At 51.1% G+C, this 14,741-nt stretch overlaps 1 protein-coding gene across 2 annotated transcripts in view; it reads right to left on the minus strand.

Moving 5' to 3' along the window:
* The window catches only part of DLGAP2 (DLG associated protein 2), a 424,403-nt gene that overhangs the window by 196,545 nt on the left and 213,117 nt on the right, over positions 1-14,741 (minus strand). Inside the window, exon 2 of one of the 2 annotated variants that reach the window (XM_050800200.1) lies at positions 13,761-13,826. The gene's annotated coding sequence lies outside the window, so the exon portion shown is untranslated. Of the gene's footprint in view, positions 1-13,760; positions 13,827-14,741 lie in introns of those variants that run through there. The other variant, XM_050800199.1, reaches the window with a different exon arrangement.

The raw sequence follows: 14,741 nt of genomic DNA on the forward strand, positions 1-14,741 counted from the left end.
AGCTCCTAGTACCTTTCAGTTCAACATCTCAATCACAGTGTGTAGGCAGCAGGGTTTCGGTAAATGCTCAAATGGATGGATGAATGAAGGCACGGATGGATCGGAGAGTTCCACCGCCATTGTCTGGAAAAAGGATGTTTCCTGTTGGCCCTTGGACTGTATGAATGTGCCCATGGGTGAAACTGGGGGAAGGGTGACCGGGATTTCTCTGTATTGTTTTTGCAACTTCTTATGCATCTATAATTGGTTATTAAAAAGTGTTTCTTTTAGTTATGGGGAATTGCGTATGATTAGGAAACTTTTACTGAGAAAAATTGCAGTTCCCAAAGGGCTTACATGACCAGGAGGGCTTAGCAAGGTCTCACCTCAATTTTTAGGTTCAGAAATTCCATGCTGCGATTTTCCAGGCAGCATTTGTCTCTGGGAGATGGGCAGGTGCTATGCCACAGAGGCAAACCGCTTGCCAGTGAAGGGGTGATGGCCCCTCTGAGCTGGGCTGTGCTTGCACCTCTCCCACCAGCTGTTCCCAGGGAAAGGCAGAGCTTATCCCACCGAGCCTCCCTGGGGCTGGCCTGTGACCTCTCCTGTCCTCCTCCGCTGTGGCCTGGGACACCAATGTGCACACGCAGATGGTACAGGGTGGCGGTGCGACCGGGACCTGGGGCCTCACTTCCCGGGATCAGGGTCATTGGGAAGACAATTAGAAACCTAGAGTGTGACCTTTCTTTAGAAAATGTTGGCAGTAGTCACCCAGTTTGTCTGATTAACCTTTAGATTGATAAGTCAAAGCTGTGAAGGTGAGATCTCTACTGCATGGGCACAGCGGGCTGGGGTACTCACGCATTTGCTGTCAGCTGAGCCTCCTGGAATTCTCAGCAAGGAGCATGCTTGGCTAGAGCAACTGCCATGGTGTTTGCTTTTAATGGACAGCCTCAGTGCAGGCATTTCGCTGCTGCATCAGGCTGCTGTGAGGTGTCAGCGTCTCTCGAGAGAGTGCGTGAGTCACAAGTGCAACCCGAGGGTCTTGTGGGCTGTGATTTTCCGATGCTAGACTCCAGAGCAGGCATGCACCGAGGTCAGGATGGAACTGCCACACCCACAGCTGACACCCATGCTGGGCCCCATCCCTATGCCACTGACGACTTCCACCATTTGCCTGAACCGTGATCACTAGCTGGTGATTTCTGCTTATGAAATTGTGTGAAATAAACAACTTTGATCATGTTGTCAAGGTAAGTGTAATAACATTCATGGGTTATTTTTTAAGTTTATGGACATTTGTTTCTTTGAAATTTATGGTGGAGGAGCACACATTCTTCTACGATGGACGTTTGTTTGCTAGCAACAGGCTTTCTGCAATGTGAGCGTGTTGTAACCCAGCCGTTCCCATCAGGGCTTCTCCCGATGAACCGTGGACCAGACGCGCTAGGGAGGCCATCAGCCCTCAGCCCTGCCTACCTGGGCTGATGCCTCACAGGGCTGAGGAACACCGTTCTCTGGGAGACTTCTGAAGACTGTTAGCCAAATGTCTACTGCTAACTGCAGCTAGCATTCATCCCATGCCAAATCCAAGGGGTGGTAGGAAGTGCACATAAAACATGCATGCTTTTTGTCAGGCTCTGATAAGACTTGGAGCCTAATGTTTCTCTTTTCAATTCCTAAACAGATTTTGTGGTTCACCTTTGATCATATGGCCTATTGATTGTCCTGCATTAGACAGCCCTTACGTCCATGGAAGACTGTCCTACACTAAACAGCCCTTACGTCCATGGAGGATGGCCATCTACTGACTGTCCTATACTAGACAGCCCTTATGTCCATGGAGGATGGCCATCTACTGACTGTCCTATACTAGACAGCCCCTACGTCCATGGAGGATGGTCATCTACTGATTGTCCTACACTAGACAGCCCTTACGTCCATGGAAGATGGGCATCTACTGATTGCCCTACACTAGACAGCCCTTACGTCCATGGAAGATGGGCATCTACTGATTGCCCTACACTAGACAGCCCTTACGTCCATGGAAAATGGTCATTTACTGATTGTCCTACACTAGACAGTCCTTACGTCCATGGAAGATTGTCCTACACTAGACAGTCCTTACGTTCATGGAAGACAGCCATATACTGATTGTCCTACACTAGACAGCCCTTACGTCCATGGAAGATGGCCATCTACTGATTGTCCTACACTAGACAGCCTTACGTCCATGGAAGACGGTCATCTAATGATTGTCCTACACTAGACAGCACTTACGTCCATGGAAGATGGCCATCTACTGATTGTCCTACACTAGACAGCCCTTATGTCCATGGAAGATGGTCATCTACTGATTGTCCTACACTTGACAGCCCTTACGTCCATGGAAAATGGTCATCTATTGATTGTCCTACACTAGACAGCCCTTACGTCCATGGAAGATGGGCATCTACTGATTGTCCTACACTAGACAGCCCTTACGTCCATGGAAGATGGGCATCTACTGATTGTCCTACACTAGACAGCCCTTACGTCCATGGAAGACAGTCATCTACTGATTGCCCTACACTAGACAGCCCTTACGTCCATGGAAGATGGTCATCTACTGATTGTCCTTCACTAGACAGCCCTTACATCCATGGAAGACTGTCCTACACTAGACAGCCCTTACGTCCATGGAGGATGGCCATCTACTGACTGTCCTATACTAGACAGCCCCTACATCCATGGAGGATGGTCATCAACTGATTGTCCTACACTAGACAGTCCTTACGTCCATGGAAGATGGGCATCTACTGATTGTCCTACACTAGACAGCCCTTACGTCCATGGAAGATGGGCATCTACTGATTGTCCTTCACTAGACAGCCCTTACATCCATGGAAGACTGTCCTACACTAGACAGCCCTTACGTCCATGGAGGATGGCCATCTACTGATTGTCCTATACTTGACAGCCCCTACATCCATGGAAGATGGTCATTTACTGATTGTCCTACACTAGACAGCCCTTACGTCCATGGAAGATGGGCATCTACTGATTGTCCTACACTAGATAGCCCTTACATCCATGGAAGATGGTCATCTGATTGTCCTACACTAGATAGCCCTTACATCCATGGAAGATGGTCATCTACTGATTGTCCTACACTTGACAGCCCTTACGTCCATGGAAAATGGTCATTTACTGATTGTCCTACACTAGACAGTCCTTACGTCCATGGAAGATTGTCATCTACACTAGACAGCCCTTATGTCACGAAAGATGTCCATCTACTGATTGTCCTACACTAGACAGCCCTTATGTCCATGAAAGATGGTCATCTACTGATTGTCCTACACTAGATAGCCCTTACGTCCATGGAAGATGGGCATCTACTGATTGTCCTACACTAGACAGCCCCTACATCCATGGAAGATGGTCATCTACTGACAGCCGCTCCGTGGCTGTGTCCTCCAGAGCTGCACTCCTGAAACCTCCTGAATGCACTTCTACACCTGGACAGGTGATGCTGGGTTACCTGTCACAGCGTAAAAGCAATGACAATGATACTAATCATGGTAAAACCCAGCATTTAATGAACACTTGCTGTGAGCCACACCTTGTTCTGAGGTCTTATATTGCCATATTCAATTATCTTAACAAACAAAGAATGAGAAGAACAGGGGAGTTGGGTGAATTGCCCAAGTTCCAGGGGAGGCTTTGCCTGCAGAACCTGCCTCTGAGAACCCACGACGCGCACTGCTTCCTGTTTCAAACCCCGAGACAGCACAAAAGCGATTTCCTTTCTCTCCACCAGCCCGACTGCTGCAAGGCATTGCTCCTGCCAAGGGCTTTCAAACTTTTAGGATTAGATTCCACAGTAAGATGTATATTTTACATCAGAACCTAACACACCCACACACCCCCACACACACCAAAAAATGTTTCATTAAACATGTGCCCCTATTATCCAGAGTGTACTTTGGTATTTTCTAGTCTATACTTTTTTTTTTTTTTTTTTTTTAATGAGTCTTGCTCTGTTGCCTGGCTGGAGCACAGTGGCATAATATCAGCTCACTGCAATGTCTGCCTCCGGGGTTCATGCTATTCTCCTGCCTCAGCCTCTCGAGTAGCTGGGACTATAGGCGCGCACCACCACACCTGGCTAAGTTTTTGTATTTTAGTAGAGACAGAGTTTCACCATGTTGGTCAGGAGGGTCTCGATCTCCTGAGCTCATGATCTACCCGCCTCGGCCTCCCGAAGTGCTGGGATTACAGGCGTGAGCCACCGTGCCCGGCCTAGTCTACATTTTTCTGTTGTATTTTTGTTTCCATGTTAAAATTTGCTGGTAGTGACCCGGTCACTTGAATTCATGGCTCGTGAATGAGTTGTAGCCCACGGTTTAAAACTCAGTGCTCTAAAAGAACTGCAGAACAGAAGCCGTTGACAATGTGACAACATTAGGTCCTTAACTACAAATGATCACCTCTGGAGATCCTCTGAATCCCCGGAGCCCGAGCCTGTGCCCCGTCCGCCCGTCCGCCCGTCTTCCCCGGGCGCTTAGTCGGCACTCACGTGCCTGCTGGCTGTGTTTTTAGGGAACACTGTCAGTGCTTCCTGTGGGCACTGGGTTCACTTCCCTCCAGCAGTTGTGGATTCCTTATTTCTTTCCAACTCCTCCCCGACGTTGAACCTGCTACGTATGTCTGGGAACTTCCAGGTCATTCCCACTGGCACATCCCACAGCGGAGAAAACACCAGTAGCTGCTGTTTGAATGGATGCCAGAGCGCGTGGAGGCAGGAATGATCAACAGCCACATGTGTGTGATGGTGGGGGCTTGCGGGGGGTGGCAGGGGTGTTGGGGGGCAACTTGGGAGCAGGCACCGCCCGGCGGGAGGCAGGGCCAGGCTGGAATGTGTGATGTTTAGGAGAAAAGCTGTAGAATGCACCCCAGAAATTCAGATAAAAACCCCGGCATCCTAAGTTTCACAAATGTTAGATATGTGTAACTTTAAAAGTATCTGATGTGTTTGTGCGGATACCAATTTAAAAATGGGCTTGTTAAAATGCAGTGCTTCCCAGTGAGCCTTCCTGTGATTAACTGACACTGACCTTCCACTGCACGTCACGGCCCCTTTCCTGTGCCACAGACCAGGCGTTTCACGTGACCACGTGTTTGATGTCACAGTGGAGAAGGAGCCTTCTCCTCCTATGGTCACGGTGCTCCCACTGGGCAGTGTAGGAGGGACAAGGTTGAAGCCCGAACCTCCCAAGAAGTGTGGCAGTGGAGGCTACAGGACGCCTGGGAGGGAGGGTGGTCAGTGGAGGAGGGTGGTCAGTGGAGGAGGGTGGTGAGTGGAGGGACAGTGGTCAGTGGAGGGATGGTGGTCAGTGGAGGACGGTGGTCAGTGGAGGACGGTGGTCAGTGGAGGAGGGTGGTGAGTGGAGGGACGGTGGTCAGTGGAGGACGGTGGTCAGTGGAGGGACGGTGGTCAGTGGAGGAGGGTGGTGAGTGGAGGGACGGTGGTCAGTGGAGGGACGGTGGTGAGTGGAGGGACGGTGGTCAGTGGAGGACGGTGGTCAGTGGAGGGACGGTGGTCAGTGGAGGAGGGTGGTCAGTGGAGGGACGGTGGTCAGTGGAGGAGGGTGGTCAGTGGAGGAGGATGATGAGTGGAGGAGGAGGGTGGTGAGTGGAGGAGGAGGGTGGTCAGTGGAGGAGGGTGAGTGAGAGGAGGAGGGTGGTCAGTGGAGGAGGATGATGAGTGGAGGAGGAGGGTGGTGAGTGGAGGAGGAGGGTGGTCAGTGGAGGAGGGTGGTGAGTGGAGGAGGAGGGTGGTCAGTGGAGGAGGGTGATGAGTGGAGGAGGAGGGTGGTCAGTGGAGGGACGGTGGTCAGTGGAGGACGGTGGTGAGTGGAGGAGGGTGGTCAGTGGAGGGACGGTGGTCAGTGGAGGACGGTGGTGAGTGGAGGAGGGTGGTGAGTGGAGGGACGGTGGTCAGTGGAGGACGGTGGTCAGTGGAGGGACGGTGGTCAGTGGAGGGACGGTGGTCAGTGGAGGAGGGTGGTCAGTGGAGGAGGGTGATGAGTGGAGGAGGGTGGTCAGTGGAGGGACGGTGGTCAGTGGAGGACGGTGGTGAGTGGAGGAGGGTGGTCAGTGGAGGGACGGTGGTCAGTGGAGGACGGTGGTGAGTGGAGGAGGGTGGTGAGTGGAGGGACGGTGGTCAGTGGAGGACGGTGGTCAGTGGAGGGACGGTGGTCAGTGGAGGGACGGTGGTCAGTGGAGGAGGGTGGTCAGTGGAGGAGGGTGATGAGTGGAGGAGGGTGGTCAGTGGAGGGACGGTGGTCAGTGGAAGACGGTGGTGAGTGGAGGAGGAGGGTGGTGAGTGGAGGAGGAGGGTGGTCAGTGAAGGGAGAGTGGTGAGTGGAAGGACGGTGGTCAGTGGAGGAGGAGGGTGGTGAGTGGAGGGACGGTGGTCAGTGGAGGAGGGTGGTCAGTGGAGGAGGAGGGTGGTGAGTGGAGGGAGGGTGGTGAGTAGAGGGAGGGTGGTGAGTGGAGGAGGACGGTGGTGAGTGGAGGAGGAGGGTGGTGAGTGGAGGAGGACGGTGGTGAGTGGAGGAGGAGGGTGGTGAGTGGAGGAGGAGGGTGGTGAGTGGAGGAGGAGGGTGGTGAGTGGAGGAGGAGGGTGGTGAGTGGAGGAGGACGGTGGTGAGTGGAGGAGAGGGTGGTGAGTGGAGGAGGAGGGTGGTGAGTGGAGTGAGGAGGAGGGTGGTGAGTGGAGGAGGAGGGTGGTGAGTGGAGGAGGAGGGTGGTGAGTGGAGGAGGAGGGTGGTGAGTGGAGGAGGAGGGTGGTGAGTGGAAGGACGGTGGTCAGTGGAGGAGGAGGGGGTGGTGAGTGGAGGGACGGTGGTCAGTGGAGGAGGGTGGTGAGTGGAGGAGGACGGTGGTGAGTGGAGGAGGAGGGTGGTGAGTGGAGGAGGGAGGGTGGTGAGTGGAGGAGGAGGGTGGTGAGTGGAGGAGGACGGTGGTGAGTGGAGGAGGACGGTGGTGAGTGGAGGAGGAGGGTGGTGAGTGGAGGAGGAGGGTGGTGAGTGGAGGAGGGGGTGGTGAGTGGAGGAGGAGGGTGGTGAGTGGAGGAGGAGGGTGGTGAGTGGAGGACGGTGGTCAGTGGAGGAGGAGGGTGGTGAGTGGAGGAGGGACGGTGGTCAGTGGAGGAGGGTGGTGAGTGGAGGAGGACGGTGGTGAGTGGAGGAGGAGGGTGGTGAGTGGAGGAGGAGGGTGGTGAGTGGAGGAGGAGGGTGGTGAGTGGAGGAGGACGGTGGTGAGTGGAGGAGGAGGGGTGGTGAGTGGAGGAGGAGGGTGGTGAGTGGAGGAGGAGGGTGGTGAGTGGAGGAGGAGGGTGGTGAGTGGAGGAGGAGGGTGGTGAGTGGAGGAGGAGGGTGGTGAGTGGAGGAGGAGGGTGGTGAGTGGAGGAGGAGGGTGGTGAGTGGAGGAGGACGGTGGTGAGTGGAGGAGGAGGGTGGTGAGTGGAGGAGGAGGGTGGTCAGTGGAGGACGGTGGTGAGTGGAGGAGGAGGGTGGTGAGTGGAGGAGGAGGGTGGTGAGTGGAGGAGGAGGGTGGTCAGTGGAGGACGGTGGTGAGTGGAGGAGGAGGGTGGTGAGTGGAGGAGGAGGGTGGTCAGTGAAGGGAGAGTGGTGAGTGGAGGGACGGTGGTCAGTGGAGGAGGGGGGTAGTGAGTGGGGAGGGTGGTCAGTGGAGGAGGGTGGTGAGTGGAGGAGGGTGGTGAGTGGAGCAGGAGGGTGGTCAGTGGAGGAGGAGGGTGGTCAGTGGAGGAGGAGGGTGGTGAGTGGAGGAGGGGGGGGTAGTGGTGGAGGAGGGTGGTCAGTGGAGGGAGGAGGGTGGTGAGTGGAGGAGGGTGGTGAGTGGAGCAGGAGGGTGGTCAGTGGAGGAGGAGGGTGGTCAGTGGAGGAGGAGGGTGAGTGGAGGAGGGGGGTAGTGAGTGGAGGAGGGTGAGTGGAGGAGGAGGAGTGTAGTGAGTGGAAGAGGGTAGTGAGTGGAGGAGGGTGGTCAGTGGAGGAGGAGGGTGGTGAGTGGAGGAGGGGTCAGTGGAGGAGGAGGGTGGTCAGTGGAGGAGGAGGGTGAGTGGAGGAGGAGTGTAGTGAGTGGAGGAGGTAGTGAGTGGTGGAGGAGGGTGGTCAGTGGAGGAGGAGGGTGGTCAGTGGAGGAGGAGGGTGAGTGGAGGAGGAGTGTAGTGAGTGGAGGGAGTGGTGGGGTGGTCAGTGGAGGGAGGAGGGTGGTCAGTGGAGGAGGAGGGTGGTCAGTGGAGGAGGGTAGTGAGTGGAGGAGGGTGGTCAGTGGAGGAGGAGGGTGGTCAGTGGAGGAGGAGGGTGAGTGGAGGAGGGGTGTAGTGAGTGGAAGAGGGTAGTGAGTGGAGGAGGGTGGGTCAGTGGAGGAGGGTGTGAGTGGAGGAGGGTGGTCAGTGGAGGAGGAGGGTGGTCAGTGGAGGAGGAGGGTGAGTGGAGGAGGGGTGTAGTGAGTGGAGGAGGAGGGTAGTGAGTGGAGGAGGGTGGTCAGTGGAGGAGGGTAGTGAGTGGAGGAGGGTGGTCAGTGGAGGAGGAGGGTGGTCAGTGGAGGAGGAGGGTGAGTGGAGGAGGAGGGTAGTGAGTGGAGGAGGGTAGTGAGTGGAGGAGGGTGGTCAGTGGAGGAGGAGGGTGGTCAGTGGAGGAGGGTAGTGAGTGGAGGAGGGTGGTCAGTGGAGGAGGAGGGTGGTGAGTGGAGGAGGGTGGTGAGTGGAGGAGGGTGGTCAGTGGAGGAGGAGGGTGGTGAGTGGAGGGACGGTGGTCAGTGGAGGAGGGTGGTCAGTGCAGGAGGAGGACTTGGTGGCTGAGGACCTGGGCGAACGTATGCCTGGGAGACTGAGGGTGGATTGCTACCTTTTTCCTAGACAGAAACTCAGCACATCACTGCTTCCACTATGTCTAGACATTTCCCTGCAGGAAGTAAGTATGGACAATAAAGTGACAAGAACAGGTAGAGCCAGGTTTTTGTTTTATGAAAGAACACACAAAAGTAAACAAACATCCCAAAGGGAATTCCTGTGAGACAAGATATGGATCATCACTAGAATGAGACGCTGGTGCACTTCAATGCTGGGGCGATGACTAAAGCTATCTGAGGTCCCATTATATAAACGTGTTCACAATCTGTGTGCCTGCCAGGCGGAAAGCTCTAAGTATTATTTCAATATTCAGGTATTTCAAAATCACACAGTGTGTACATTTTCTCAGTGTTATGCTGCATATATAATATGTGCTTAATATTCTTTGATGATTTAATCTGCCTATTGTTTTCATTTCATTTTGCATTCATTTATCAATGCAAAATTTGGGTCAATATAACAATCTTCATAGATGCAAATAAATTACCAACTCTTTACAACTAGTTTAAATATAACATTCAGGAAAATGAAAGAAAAATGCCATTCTTAGAAGTAACATCTATAATGAGCCAATGTTACAAACGTTACTAAGAGGGCAATTTAATTCTAGTGTGTGTGAAGGTCTTCCCTAGAAACCTCTCTTCTGGAAAAAGTGGGATTTTTCTTTTTCATTGTATTCATTTTGAATGTGCCACATTAATCTATTTTATTGGTGACTTTAATTTTATAGAAAACTTCCTTATCCTCCTATATTTCACAGCCATTTTCCCCATCATAAAATTACTTTTCATACATTACACTCTATGAGCTTCAGAGAACGCACATGTTCTTAAGAGGTAATGGGTAATAACACAGGCATGGACGGCTTTATTAATTCATCTGGCACTAATGGTATCTTAAGCGCTTCAGCCAATGCCATTCAGCTTTCCTTGGAGCTTTTGGAGACTGAGGGCAGTTGGAAAAAAAAAGATTGATGCTTTGAAATAGGACCAGAAGCAAATGTCACTTCATTGCTTTATGACTTTAACCTATACTGTGCTATAAAATGTCCCCCCGCATTTTGGAAATGATGGTTACTCATTTACTGTAATAGCATCAAGATCATTATGAAGTGTTTTTAATTTTAATTTGACCCAGTAGAATTATAGATCCATAAATTTGTGACTTGGAAGATCCCTTAAAATCATCATTTAACTCTCTCAGTTTAAAGATGAGGAGATTGGAACACTCAATTTGGAAAAATAAATGACTAAAATGATGCTATTTGCTCCCAATGTTATTAGGATAGCGTTAGGAACCTAACTCAGATATCCTTCCCACCTTCGTTCCTTCCTTCTTCCTTTCTTCTTGTGTTTTTTGCTTTTACTCTTAATTATCCTTTCATATGTTTTATATCAGGATTCTCAATCCTAGGGGTACATTAGAATGATAAAGGAATAATCCAGGAATCCCACTTCTGGGTATTTATCTGAAGGAAATAAAATCGACGTGTGGAAGGGGAATCTGCTCTCCCGTGTTCATTGAGGTGCTGTTCACCGCAGCCAACACACAGAACCAGCCTCAAGCCCATCAGCAGAGGCACAGATAAAGAAAACGTGGAATACCTACTCGGTCTTGAAAACTGAGAAATCCTGGCATTTGCAACAACATAGATGAGCCTGGAGGACATCATGCTAAGTGGAACAAGCCCGGCCCAGAAAGACAGAGGCCATGTGACCTCACTTACACGCGGAATCTGAAAGCAGAGAACTCAGAAGCAGAGGGTGGTCACCAGAGGGAGGGTCGGGGGGAACCGGGAGGGTGTTGGCAGAAGGCTGCAGCATCTCAGTTAGACGAGAGGAGTAAGTGAGGAGGTCTAGGTACCACACGGTAAATGGTTTGTATACTTGAAAATTGCTAAGAGATGAGATCCTAAGTGTTTTCACAAGCACAGGATGATGATAAGGATGTGAGGTGGCTAAATGTTAATTAGATGTTAATTAGCTTTGACAACTCATCTTACAGCATATACCTGTATCAAGACGTCACGTTGTACACCGTAAATATACACAATTTGTATCTGTGAATATAACTTAATGAAGCTAGAAAAAAATATTTTTACAGTAAAACAAGAAGCGTTTCTTCCATTTAAAAAAAAAAAGCATCAGGTAAAGGACTTTTAAAGATGACAGTAGCCAAGTCCTTCCTCAGACAAATACATCAGATGGAGCCTGGGCACTAGTATGTTTTTAAACTTTCTCCAGGGTGATCCTGACTGACATAGAACCAGGGTCAAGACCTAATATTTCCGTGAACAGGCTAAACAGACTCACTGGAACCAGTGCGTCCACCTTCCTCACCAGGTGCACTTCCGCACAAATCTTCGACTCCAGGTCACCGCGCGTCTGCGCCCGGCTGTTTCAGCTCCCTGGGCTCACCAGACGGCTACAGCGGCTCCTCCCTCTCCCTCCACCCACGCGCGCCCCAAGAGGGGAAAGCCAGGGTCCTCTCAGCCAATCGTCACCAAATCCTCTCATTTCCTTCTTTCCAAAGCTTCTAACATCTGACCCTTTTCATTCTTACAACCGCCAACCCTCACCCCATGGCAAGACCATAGAGGCAGCTCGCAAAGCACACCCCGTCCCTAAGCAGTGTGGAGGTTCCTCAAAAGGAGGAAGCATTGGTTCACCATGGGTTCTACCAATTCCACTGCTGGACGTTTACCCAAACGAACCGAAAGCAGCAACATGGGGAGAGAGCTGCACGCGTGTTCACAGCAGCGCCATTCACAACAGTCAAGGAGAAGTGACCCGGGATCTGTCCACAGAGGAACGGAAACCAGTGTGGTCCATCCACACAGTGCAGTGTGGCTCAGCCTCCAAAAGAAAGGGCATCTGACACATTGACATGTGCAGTAACAAGAAGACATTATGCCGTGTGAAATGAGTCGGTCACTAAATGACAAATCCCGTGTGGTTCCACTTCTAGGACGGCCTCGGAGCAGTCAGATTCAGAGTCAGAAAGCAGGATGGGGGTGCCGGGGCTGGGGAGGGGAATGGGAGTGAGTGTTTCATGGGGACAGAGTTTTACTTGCCGAAGAGGAAAAAGTTCTAGAGACGGAGGTGCTGATGGCTATACAGCAACGTGAATGCATTTAATGCTGCTGAACTTACTTACAAAGGACTGAGATGAAGAAATGCTTTCTGTTTCTACAATCCTGCCTGCACCAAGCCACCCGTGTGACATTCTGCCTCCTTCGCCCCCCAGCCTCTCCCTTGATTCTCACTTTGTGTGCCTGTGGAATAAACAAGCTCTCAACCTGGGAGTCCAGGGTCGGAATCCGGGCAAAGCTGGCCTCCCCAGAGTGACTCCTGCACTCTTGTTTCGGTTCTGTGCCCCTTGCTGCAGCCTCCAGGTTCTCACTGTGCCTGTGCCCAAGAGAAGGCCCCTGGGGCACGTGGGGGCCACTGCTATGGAGAAGAACTGGCATAGACACAACTAGGGCATTAACATTGTCCAGAGACAGTGCAAAAGGCAGCTGAGCTACCTCCAAAGCCTCAAGAAAACAAATGTCAAATGAGTCACATGCATTTGGAAGCCTCCCTAGGCAGACTGAGTAGTGAAGATTCATCGCGATGGATTATTACCAGAGTGAGGTTTGAAAAACAGATGCCTAATTATTCCAACACAATAGCCATTGCTGCTTCCTAATGAGAAGTTGAAATACTTTCACTCGTCTATTTCCAAGTGAAGAGAGGCTGTGTAGAACGTCAGTTAGCAACAAATTTAGGACCCAGTTGCAGTGGATAATGGACTGTCATCCTTTACAACTCTACCCATTTCCATCATCTTACATTGAAAAGCAAACATTTTTTGGCGGTATTTTTCTTTAACAGAAATCACAGCTTTATGTAAAGTGGACTCCTTCAATTTTCTGCATTATTCTTTAGGCAAATCAAACCAGCAACAGATGCATTGGCTAAAAGTCCGAATTACGTTTTTAAAAATGCACATTTAAATATGAATTGAACTTGTGATCCATGACCCAGCCCTGAGTGCTGTCACCGCAGACAGCCATCAGTGGGTTGAGGAAGAGGCCAACAATCTTTTAGGTTAGAGAATAACCACAGACAGCAAACCTCTTTTAGGCTAGAGAATAACCACAGACAGAGCCACTGATGGGCTTCCGTCTTCAGCTGTGGTTTGTCGTTGATTGTATTCAACCGTTTGATGTCAAATGTATTCAACATTTCACATCTTTAACACAAGCATTTGGCCTTCTTCTTGTAAGCATAGCCCCATGTCAAAAGACTGATGGAAAATATGGCACCAGCTTTACTGTGCCAGTGGCAGCTCAGAAATGAAATTTCCACGTGATTTTAACCAGCACCAGGGAAAGTATGTCGTGGCAGCCTCTCCCCGGGTCCTTGGAAGGAAGAGCACAGTCATACTCAGCATCCAGACCCCAGTGTGTGGGGCTGGCTGGAGAGATGAGCTGCTTCCTGCCAAGGAAGGGCTATGTGAAAAACGCAAATATGGGAGCTCCCTGCTTCCTGAGGTTGCTTTGAATACGTTTAGTCACAGAGGAGCAAGGGAAGGAAGGGTCCTTCACCTCTGGAGACATGCATTGTTTATGTGAACGGCTGCCTGAGTTCCTGAGGGCCAGGAACAGCTCTTCCTCACCCAGCACTTCTGTAATGTTTAAAAACTATTATTTTTGGAAAAAAGTGTCCCAATGTACTTAGTTCTTTTTAGCTCCCTTTCTAAAGGCAAACATGCTAACGTGTGTTTGTGGGAAGGTCCCGATGGTGGGAGCTGCCCGGAGCGTGCCCGGTTCTGTCCGGGCCCCGCCACAGTAGGGCTGACGAAGGTACTCTACCTAGATCCTCTTCTGCCGGCCCTGGAAAGCTGATGCCCGGCTGGACCAGGTCTCCACCTTCTTCCTCTGCAAAGACAGAAACAAAGTCACTCTTTAATGCGTTTCTGGTATAGACTGCAGTCACTCCCAGCACATCTTCAAAAGCCTCCACACTCAACACAGTTCAAACATGACGGACACCTTCGTATTTCTTCAAACGTCACTGCTCAGAGCCCAGCATTTTGTGCCAATAACCTCAGGAACAACCACTGTTTTCTGTAAGGAAGCATTGTGACCACAGATGCACGTATTTCTCCTACCTAGACACGGACGTAGGCAGTGAGTCCCAATGATTCTCAGCTTTAACTCTGACCTAACTTCAAATTTATTAGGCCTTATTTGCACTGGAACAGACTTCAGTAAAATCAGCCCACTCTGTCCCTGGTTCCTTGCAGCTGGGTGAGTCCCGCGAGGGCCCCGCGTCGTCCATGATAAAGACTTTCCTTCCTGTCTAGAAAGCTTCACGCCATTCGAAGCCTCATTTTGCAATGTTCAAAGTCTGCAGTTGTGGTCTTAGTGTTTAATATTAGTTCATATTAGGTCCACTTTGACCAAAACACTGATTTCATTTCCCTCTGTTGGGAGATCATCCAGGTCACTGGCATTGATTTTCCATTGTTCACTCTGTGCTAACAAAAAAGCAGACATCACTTTCTTAGAATGATATCACCATGTGGCTGTAAAAGGTCTTGGGGTCACTGAGCACTGTCCTCCGTCCATGTGTGGGGCAACAGGGACCTGGGGAGACGGATGAGCTTGTGATTTTATTTAACTGGTCCCTGGGGAGCTGGACTGAGCGCCATCCAGTGGCTCTCCTCCCAATGTGCTCTGCCCAGGAAACCAGGTGCCAACTCTCCAGGCCGCCTTGGTTTCTACCTGGCTGCAGAGGCAGCGCAGACACAGCCGGATCCCAGGGAGGCTCTGCCCCACACCAGCCACAGT

Source organism: Macaca thibetana, chromosome 8 (genome assembly GCF_024542745.1).
Source record: "Macaca thibetana thibetana isolate TM-01 chromosome 8, ASM2454274v1, whole genome shotgun sequence".
Classification (NCBI taxonomy): Eukaryota; Metazoa; Chordata; class Mammalia; order Primates; family Cercopithecidae; genus Macaca; species Macaca thibetana.